Consider the following 11359-nt stretch of genomic DNA (forward strand, 5'->3'; position numbering starts at 1 on the left):
CCCCACCCCCTGCCCCCAAATAGGTTGATGATTTTAGCTCTTCCATTTTTTAAAGCTCATCAAATCAATATTTTACCAACACGCTGCTAATTTAAAACACTATCAAATAACACCGCAGATACATATTGAAAACATATTTTAATGGTTTTGTTTGTTTTGGCAGCATAGGAACCAAGGACGATTAAATTAAAAAGAGACTTTTAAAAGTTAGAGATTGCCTTTTTAAAGCTTATTACAATCAGCATGTTACATGCCTGTCTCCGAATTAGCTCTACACACTTGATTGCCATCATTAAAAGTAGTTGTTTGGGTGCTGCTCTGTGATGGTTCCAACCCTTCCTCGAAGCCGATCTGGGCTAGTTACTAACTTGGAATCTCTTTCCGTTGAAATTTAAAAAAAAAAACAACAAAAAAACAAAAACCAAAAAAAAAAAAACAACCAAAAAAAAAAAAAAAACAACAAAAAACAAAAAACACAAACCCATTCTCGCCAGTGGCAGAAACAGTCCCCAGAAAGTGAAATAGCACAGCGAGGCAGTAACATTAAACCCCCGAAAAGACCAACAGGTAAAATAACTACAGCGACATCTGAAACACACTCAGGAAAAAAAAAAAAAAAAAAAAAATCACAACAACAACACAGAAGCAGTCCATTGATTATATTTCATGAATGCCTTAAAACAAATGTTTAAACAGTTTTCTGAAACAGTGCAGAGAACCTCTGCATGCTCCACTGGGTTGCAATGACAATGGTCTATTGCAATGTAAAACACGCTGGAGGATAAAAAGGTGCTTTTTGTTACCATTTTATCAAAGCTGTTCATCTTCGAGCTGCAGGCAGCATTTTGCTGGAATTGCAGATATTTCTCTGTCCAGGCTCCTTTGTTTGTGCATCTCATTTGCATATATTTATCTCCAGCTGAGGGTGCTTTCTGCTCATTAAGGCCTCCCTTCACATTATTTCATAAGCCAGCTGCTAAGAGGGATTTCACCTGTGGTGACTGAGAAAAGAGGGGTGAAAAACTAAATTCTTCATAAAAAAGGAAATCTTCTGAGTCTCTTCCCCTATAAATGGGCACCATTTGTGTTAAACAGCCTCTTGTCATGATAGATGCCTCCAGAGGTCAGGGGTTAAAGTTGATTTGAAGGTCAGCAGTAAAACAACAGACAAACCAGACGCCAAACTGGTTCCTTAGCTGTCGGTGGGAGCTGTGGTACAAACAGGTCTTGAACCTTTTTCAACCTCTAATAAAACAGGGGATGAATCTGAAGTGGATCAACCAGGCCCCTGAGGCAGCGGCACAGAAAAACACAAATAATATCAATATCAGGCAGCCACAGGAAACAATGGGGCATTTCTCCGTGCGACATGCATGCTGCTATTGTTTCAAGGGCTGGGGAATTAATTCCACTTATTTATTTAAGGCGTGTCAACTCACTGCCTAAACCTGTTTCAGTGTCAAGATGAATAAAACTTTTATGGCTCATAAAATAGAGCCATTCATCTCAATGTTCTTTGTGGTGCGTGGTGTGTTTTTTGTTGTTGTTTGTGTGTGTGTGTGTGTGCGTGCGTGTGTTTTCCTGGCACACCGAGCTAGGCCTCTGCTCCTACATGGTTACATCTGAACCCACGTTGCTGTGATCCGCACCATATTAGAGAGAGAAAAAAAAAAAATGATTTCACCGGCAAACGGACCTCAACAGAAACGACAAGGGAAGCATTTTAGCTGTGATGTAATTGTCCCAAAATTCCTCCTAAACACTCCTCATGCGGTTGCATCTGTTTGGAGCGTGGATTATTTACCAAGCGGAAGTCTCGGGTTTTAGAGGAGAGAGAAGTTCAGACATGATAGCAATAAAAAAAAAAAAAAAAAAATTGTTTCCTGGACTATTCTAGATCTGCATTTTATTCCAGAAATGCAACCTTGTTGGAGCAGCTCTTCCCATTCTTTTTTTTTTTTTTTTTTTGGCCCAACTCTTCACTGTCACATAGTCAGCTAGCACCCAGCTAATAAACCAATGCCTTTTTTTTAGCTCCGAAGGTTTGACTTTTATGTGCAATTTTCAACCTAAAATGCCAAACATAAATGGAAAGGAACGTGCATCGAAGTGCATTTTGTATCATAAGTTTTTTCAAAGTTCAGTCGTAGAATTAACTTTACTTTTGATATCTGAGTAATCACAGCACACGTTAGCATCACGCAAGTTAACAAACAAGTTAACATTTATGAAATGCCACACACAGTGCTAAGCATACGCATTTTCTCCTGCAATTATTAGTGATAATTCAATCCCAGTCACAGGAACCCACGTAGAATGGGCTGTAATAACAAGCCTCTTCATTACCCAGGCTATATCTTAGTCAAAACAAAACAAAAAAAATTCCAATCAAACAGTTCCATCATTCCTGCAGATGCCTTAATAGGTAACATCATGGGGCTATGATTGCTTTATATGAAAAGGAGCAAAAAGACACAATTTGATGATGTTTCACTCATGTATGTGACAGCCCTTTGCTCTATTGCAATATAAATTGATTTGTGGATGAATCACCGTGTCATCCCAGGCGCTTTGCTCTCGGGGCCTCCCGTGAATATTGTACTTGACTTCTGATGCCACGTTACTTCGAATTTGGTCAGTTTTTCCACACAGACTCAAGTGTTTCCAGCAAGTAGCTTATTTGTGCTTTCACCTTTTGCCCGTGCACAGAGGTGCAGGAAGCCCTGGGGAAGGGGGGGTTTGCTCAGTTTCTTGGGGTGCCGATCACAATCACTGCTCAAGACTCGACGACTCTGTGCTTCCCATTCGACCGGGCGCGTGTGCCAGCGGTCTTGTTGACGAGGCTGCCCCGTTTGAAAATGGAACTGCTTTCAAGTGGCCAGAAAAAAACATTTCAACTCAAAATTGATTGGGTAATCTATGTCAATGTGTTCTCATTTAAGCATGGAGCGGGAGATTGTTCTATAACCAATTACAGTTTAAAACAAAAAAAAACGCAAGGGGTCTTGCTTCACACGAGGAGCACGACTCGTGGTCAGAGAAAATTTCCAACTTATTAAATATTGTTTGTATCCTCATCTTCGTAGACTCTCTGCCTTCCCAAAGCATTTTGTAGATCCGTCTGTCTGCCTTCGGACCTTCCACGTTAAATCCGACCCCACTCAATCTGCCCCCCCCAAACCTAGAACCTCCGAGTAACTGGACTAAAGTAAAAATGCACAGCTGACCCCCCCCCCAAGTCTGCACCCATATCTCTCGTTTTTCTTTCCCTCTAATCTAATCGCTAATTCTTAAGCTTGGCCAAATAGTTAAAAATGTTAAGTGCTAGCAGAGCCTCTTACCTCCCCCTCCTATCTGTGTCTGTTTATGGAATGGGCCCGGTTTCCTCCTCTTCTCCTTCAGCCCGGGGTCCTCAGGTCAGAACACTGTAAATACTCACGGCCCTGGCCCGACCCATAAATCTGAGCAAAGGGCAGGCTTATATATTCAGATAAGCGTGGGTGAGGGTGAGGGTGAGGGTGAGGGTGCGGGCGTGGAAGGCGCGAGACCCAGCGGAATCTGATGCTTCACAGCCACGTTCAGAGATGAGAACTGGAAAGGCCAAGAATCTTTAGTGGGGGAGGAAACAACAGTTTTGTCTCAAAACATCTCTCCTTATTCCTAACGGATGAGGTTGGCACTGCTTCCTCTTTTTTTTTAATTTTGTCCACATTGCTTATATTCATATCCTTACCAAACATATGATCCGAGAGGCAATCAAATGAAACAACACATTCCATTCATTTCCAATGTCCTGTTTCCCCCTTATTTGTGTTTTGAACTTGGTGCGGTGTGCAGGGTGCGTGCGTGTGTGTGTGTGTGTGTGTGTGTGTGATGTGAATCGGAGTCACTTTACCAGAAACTCTTCTCCACTGTGATTTCTCAAACCCAAGGTCTTTGACTTAAATAACCATGTTGTTAGTCACCACATTGAATTGCAAAGAAAAACATGACTGAAGAAGTTGGAAATGACAAAGTGGATCCACAAATGGGCTGCGTTTCCTTCAGTCTTCAAGGCTTCAACTTCATGCCCCAGCCCGGATCTTTTGGGTTGGAGGGTTAGAGCTCACGATGGTCTGGGACTCCTGAAAGTCCACACCCCCCGCGGGAGACGTGGCCCTTGTGAACATGGATATTGTCATAGCAGAAAACCCTGAGCAAGGTGACCTTGCCTGATGACGCACTTTCTATCACTCCTCTGCCCTGATCCTCCTTTACACGCAAGGAGCTGCGCGCCACACGTTTGCCTTTGTCACGTAAGACACTGGGGAAAATGTGGCACTTGATGTGTTTTCATCACGGTTTTTAGATTTTTATCACACGTATATGTCCTCTTTATCTGATTTCTCCAGGCTCTGATTTCTATGAGCTCTTGGCTCATAGAGAACTGATGGTTCCAAAAAAGGGCTAATTCACGTTCCTCAAAAGAGCTGCTTTTCCTGGGTGGCAAAATGAGCAAAAATTCCACGTAGGTAAGAGAATCTTGTGGGAAAAATTGTCAAGAGAGTGATTGGGCTGGCAGCCCAGAGCATTTTCTGCACTTGAGCCTCATCATCAACAAATCCTTGAAATAATAATGACGACAACCATAATATTACCATTTACGGAGCACTTACTTCTGGAAGGCAACGTGCGCTAGGTGCTTTGGGTATGTGCTCGTTTTAGTCCTGTGACAACGCAGCAGACGAAGCACTGGCAGTCTCTATTTATAAACGAAAAACTCTGAAAAGTGAAGAAACTACTCCTAGAACACACGTCGAAGCCCGGAACGTGGACGTGAGGCTGGCCCTACAGCTGTTTCTTCTGAGCTGCCTCTCAGGGCTGCAGGTTTGACGTCTTCAAGATGAGGGTCTTGGGTGGAATGGGGTGGGGTGTCTCTTGAGTGGTGATATTCTGTGTCCTGGTTGGTTTTCTCCAGCCCATGGCTCTCCTGATGCCTGGTCCTGGTGCTTCTGACGGTCCCCGCGTCTTGGCCGCCTCTCCGAGTCCTTCTGGGCCACATGACAGAGACCAGACTCGTCGATCCCTCCCCTGACCTGCTTCCCCTCCTAGATCCATCTGCTGTTGACTGGGAGCACCCTCCGGCCCACTCAGCAGTCCAAGGGGGCTCTCTGCCTGCCTCACCTTAACCTCGACGGCCACCCAACTGGGCCGAGCAGACGTGAGTGCGGGGCGTGCTGGGCCCATTCTCTGGGTGTGAATCCTGGCTCCCGCTTGCCCGCTGTGCAGCATTGGATCAGTTACTTGACCCCTTTGTGCCTTGATGTTCTCATCTATAAAATGGGGCCAGAGATACCACTTAGTTTTATAAGGTAGCCTAGGTGAGACTCTTGGATTTGCTTGAATGAACTTGTTAAAATAGGCTTCAGGCTGTTTTCTCTGTAGCCAGGCTCTCCCTTCTGTAATCCAGCCTCCTTGCTTCGCCAGAGTTATCCTCATAAAATAATAAACATGATACTCTTCTGCTTAGAAATCTTTAAGACTCCAGGTTGCCCTCAAGTCCAACCACTGTTGCCCTCAAGTCCAACCACTGAGTTGGGCAAAGGCCCTCAGGATCTCCTGCCAGTTGGCCTTTCCAGGGCCATTTTCCACCATAGCCTCCTAAGCAATTTGCACTCTGGCAGCAAAAGATGATACCCCTGACGTTCTTTGATGCCTCCAGACTTCCGACCGTGCTATGCCCTCTACCAGGAGTGCTCTCCCTCTCCGCTTCCATCTAGTGACGTGCGCCCATCTTGCATGGCTCAGTTCAAAAGTCACCTATTTTTCAGGGCAGCATAGATTGAGCTGGTCACTTCTAGAAGCGTGTCCCTCTGTTTAAGAAACTAATCGTTAAAAAAAAAAAAGAACCTAATCTGTTGAGTGGTGGTTATCTGCACTGTAATTATTTGTCTACTACTAGGCTGTGGATTCCTGTGGGCAGAGACAGTGTCTTTTTCAACTTGATACCTTTTGTTCTGGAGCTTCACATAGAGATTAAGTTCAGATTAATATATAAAATATCATTCTTCACTCCTAAAAAAAAAATAACTTAAAGTAAATGAGGATGAAGTGCCTATAACGCTAACCAGTTGAATTAACTCTTGTTAGCTTAAGATGATAAAGACAGTGAACTCGTAACAAAATTAAATTAAAAATTCAAGCGAAAAAAAAAAATTCAAGCGGAATTACATTGTTCTTATGGTCCCTGAGATGAAACCGTCATGGTTTCTTTTTTTTTCCCTGATACACTATTACATGTCACAATTTTCTGACACCTTAAGAAAATCTGATAATGGAAATTCTCTAGGACGCCACTGAGGTCTCTCTATTTGATACAACGTTTCATTAGAAAAGAGCCGATTTTTTTCCTTATTTGCCCTTATTCCAAGCATAGTATTTCATGGGAGGCAGCATATTTGTGATTATGATCATAGGCTCTGGTTGAATCCTGTCACTGTCACTTATAAGCTACGTTAACTGTGGGGAGTGATTTTCTCATTTTCTCGGGGCCCATTTTGTCATCTGTAAAATGGGCCTGGTAGTAACAGCTACTGCAGAGAGGGGTTGTGAGGGTCCAATGATGAAATGTATCTAGGAACTTGGATCAGTACCTTGCAGGTGACTTGCAGTAGATGCTCAATAAACACGCCCTATTATGTGGTTGGTGTTTACAAGAGAGGCGCCTGGAATCCTGTTAGGAAGGTAAATGAAAACAAAATCCCTGGACGTGCTCATCACAGCACCTGGCACATAGGAAGTGCTTAGTACGTGCTAATGACTACTGTCTTGTTGAAAGTAGTATTGAAATATTTTTACTCTAGAATGCGCTTTAAAAATTTACTTTATTGTGAAATATATCATACCTATGGAAGACTGTAAAAGCACTTCAGTAGGTAAAAAACAATAGGGCGAACACCTATATCCTCCCTGCCCCAGACTAAAAGATAAAACACTGCCAGTTCCTGAGAGTTCCCTGCAAGCCTTCTGGACACATTCCCATCCCTCCTCTCAGGAGGCTCCTGCTCTCCTGACCCTTGTATCTCCACAGATTTGCTCTACTTCATCATTTCAGCTCTTATAAACGTACCTCTGACCAACAAGCTCCTTGTTTCTATCTTTCAGGAACCTTTTTTTTTTTTTTTTTTTTTCAGGAACCTTATATTAATGGATTGTAGATTAAGATGTTCTGTGTCTTGCTTTTTGCATTCAACAGATGCAACTGGGTTGACGCGGACAGCTCTAGTTCATTCGGTTTCACTGCTGCAGAGCATTTTATTGTATCAATACCCCACAGTTTATTTATTTATTTTCTATTATGGGCATCTGGGCGGTTATTGATTGATTGCTATCACAGGCACTGCTGCCCAGAGCATTCTTATACGTGAGCCCTGGTGGACACACGAAAGGCTGAAAGGCTCTAGGAAGTTAATCAAGGCGTGGAGTTGCTCAGGTGTAGGGTATGTGAATATTCAAATTTACCAGGTAGTGGTCAGCTCTTTTCTAAGTAGAGGCACCTGCAAAAATTTTTTTGACAGAAGATTATTACAGACACGTTTTGGGTCCTCACGAAGATCACTCTATGTGGTAGTCAGACTCTGAGATTTCTCTGGTTTCAACAGAAAGTCCAAACGCCCCACCCCTCTTGATATTCACACCTTTGTGTGGTCCTCTCCCACACCATACTGAGGTTGGTCTGCATGACCAAGAGGATAGAGTAAAAGTGTTGATGTGATTAAGTTACACAAGACTGTAGCTCTGTTTAGGGCATCCTCTAGCTTCCTGTCTCCTTTGGATCTCTCCCTTTGGGAGAAGCAGCTGTCATGTTGTGAGTGCCTCTATGGAGGGGCCCACGAGGTGAGGAGTAGAGGCCTCCACCCAACAGCCAGTGAGGAATTATGGCCTACTGACTACCCTGTTCATGAGCTTAGACGTGAATCTGAGAGGAATGCTCTTTGATAGTCCGGCTCAAACCTCATGGGACACCTTGACCAGAATTGCTCAGCTAGGCTGCACCTGACACACACAGGCTGTGTGACACTATCCGTGTTTGTCTAAGCTAAGTTTGGGGGTAACCTGTGATGCAGCAAATATAACTTATACATATTCTACTAAAGAGGCGGAACCTTTAAGTTTCCTCAAGGAATTTGGGAAATAAAGCAGGATGATAAAACAAACAGGTTGAAACACTTACAAATCTAGGTGTTATTAAATTAGTTGGTCGTGTGAAAAACACCAGAAACTGGGAAGCCGAGGCGAATTTGTCATTCATAACCTATAACAACATGGATCAGGTGTCATGAAACTTTTTCCTTGATTTATAATTATTGAGTCCTTTAGATGTTTGTGTAAGTTGCTCTCAATGCAAAACATTCATTATAACATAATAGTAAAATAATAGAAGGCATCTAAATATACAGAAATAAGCATAGTTAAGTAAATATCCACTCGATAGACTATTATAGTCACGAAAAAATTTTGCAAAAAAAACCCCAAAAAACAAAAAACAACTAATGATGTGCTCCCAACATAACGTGAAGTGAATACAGCAGGATATAAAACCAGGATAAAACCCACCTTACGAGGACTTAACAGCAAAAGTGGGCATGTCTCAGCTGGATTACGTGGGATTCTGTTTTCTTCTCTAAACTTTTTCTGGACTTTATAAGTTGTCTCTAACAAGCGTGTGTTATTATTTTATTACTAGGAATTGTATTTAGCACCTGGAAAAATTACCTTTCAGCACTGAAAAGAAACAAAGGCTATAATTTCTACCTTCAAGTTGGAAAAAAATATTCTTTTTTTTTTTTTTTTGGAAAAAAATATTCTATTTAACAGATTCCGACAACAGAGCATCTGCGAAGGTTCTGGTTGCTACTTCAGGTTGGCTCCCATCTATATCATCTTGGTCTTTGGACATAAGCATGGTTCGCTCTCTTGTTATAATTGCTGATGCGTTTTATTTTTCTCACACAAATGAACGTAACCTATCTGTGGTTTTGTTGACATCAGAGGTTCTGGTGAGGGAGGCGGAGGATACATTTATGGAATCTCTAAAATTTCATGGGATTATAGTTTATATTCTTCTACTGTGGCTCATGAAGTTGAGAGGAAGAAGAAGGAGGTAGATGAGACATCATGAAGGGGCCACGTGTTGGTGAGGGGCTGCCTGCGACCTTCTTAAGTTCAGAAGCGTGTTTATCCAACAACGGCTGCTTCAGTAGGTCGAGTGGGGTCTGTGGTCAAATCCTGAAAAATGATGCCTCGTGACAATAACTATGAAAAAAAAAACTTATTTTGATATTAAAAATATTTTGATATATTTAAAACATCTCAAAACAGTATCTGAATAGACTGAAAATATTTTTACTTTTTAGAATTCTGATTATAAATATATTTTTGCCCATTAAAAGAAACTTGGAAGAGTTTTTGAAATATAGGATCTGATTTGAAAGAATTAACCAAAGCCCTGACACTTAGGGAGAACTGCTCCAACATTTGGTGGGTGTGTCTCTTCTCATATTTATATTTTCTTTATGCATTTCCATTGTATCCTGGGCTTCTAGCCCTTATGCTTTGTTGTTACTGTATCTTCCCATGACGACAGTAGCTATGTCTTTCTGACTAACCATCCTTTTCTCAGTCTTTAGAGTATAGTAGGTACTTACCAAATCGTTGTTGAATGACTAAATTGTTTTAATACAAGGAAAAGAGAAGATCCATAAGCAGTAAGAGAAGCTTCAGGATTAGGAAGAAAGCTTCATGGCTTCTAGATTCATCTGAGCCATAGTACTGAATCGCCTTTGCTTCCCAAAAGAGGGAATCATTTTTGTTTTATCATGCGCAAAACCGATGACAAATATTTCAGGCAATAAGAAAAAAAATATTGCCAGTTACGGCAAGCACTGGAAATTTATAATTTGGTGACTTCATAAAGATCTAATCAATCCAACATCACGTTTCCAAGCATTCTTTTATTAAGTGCTCCATTTATAGGGAATCTCGTAGCCAGAATTTATTGTTTGTTTAGATTTTTCCAATGCCCTCATCACTGAGGTCCTTGGTTGCATGTGTGGAAGATTAAGAGATACAATAAACTCAGAAGAAAGGACCAAGCAGCACATACGAAATGTAGGCCAAAGTAAATAAATATGTCACTTTCTAAGTCCTGGAGTTCAGCAAGAATAAAAACAAAGTCTTACATGTAAAAGAAGTAAAATTTTCATAAGGAAGATACTTCGGCCTTAAATTGATCTGACTTTCCCAAGTGAAGCAGTTGTTTGATCTCTAAGCCAGGACTCAGAATTATTTTATATCTTACAATTATGCATGGAAAGTAAAACTCCCCAAGGTGTGGATGAAGGACAAGGCATTTGTTTCCAACTCGGGACGAATGACCTTAAAGGTCCTATTGAATCGGCTCTTAGTAGCTGGACGAGAACAACGTACAGCTAAATGCAATTCCTCCTAGTGTCAGGTTAAAAGCCAAATTCCCCAGGTTCAAGTCCTAGTTGTGTGACAGGTGACTTGCTCAATCTCCTTGTGCCTCGGTTCTCTCATCTATGGCGTGGGGACAATGACAGTATCCATCTCGTTGTGCTGTGGTGAGGATCTCGAGTTAACTCGCCAAGATCGGCGAAGAGTGACTGGCAATAAGGGGCGTGTAAATATGAGCTGCCATTACCATTAGACCGTGTAACAAAACACTTACCTATTGTTACGTTTGGTGTCACCTTTTTACTTGACAGGAGGACACCGTGGTCCAGTTCTACGGCTTAAGTTTTTTTGCTCATTCTTTACTTAGGCTCCTCCTTTCCGCCTTTACAGGAACGCTTCCCTCGCTCCCCTGTTGGCCAAATCTGGTCTCTTGACTCCCCACCCTTGAGGTAGGAGGCTACAGTGGTGCTAGGGGCGGAAATGGCTGAAGGCTCCTTTGGAAATTCGTGTCTTTGCCTTTCCGGACATTCTAGAATTAGTCATAGCGCTTGAGAAGACCTGCTCCATGCTTTAGAAATCTCTAAGGAAATATGAGCAATCTCTTAACATGCTTTTCTTCGTAAAATGAACCTCTTCAAAAATGTTGTTGGTTTGTTTTCAGAGTAAGGGGGATTGAGGCCCTCATATTGCTATTATTTCAAAATGGAGAATAAAAGAACAATTCTGTGTGGGAAGATCCTTGTTGACATGTCTGTGCACGAAGTAACCGAATATAATCTTTCCTCTCCTGGGAGATCTGACATGAGAAGCTAGGTGTCCATCCGACTGCGTCTTCGCTTGCCACCTCCTCCGTGGCCACAGCGCGCAGTAGACGAGGGTGGCGCGTAGAGCAGGAGCTGACGTC

Source organism: Canis lupus, chromosome 11, assembly GCF_048164855.1.
Source record: "Canis lupus baileyi chromosome 11, mCanLup2.hap1, whole genome shotgun sequence".
Classification (NCBI taxonomy): Eukaryota; Metazoa; Chordata; class Mammalia; order Carnivora; family Canidae; genus Canis; species Canis lupus.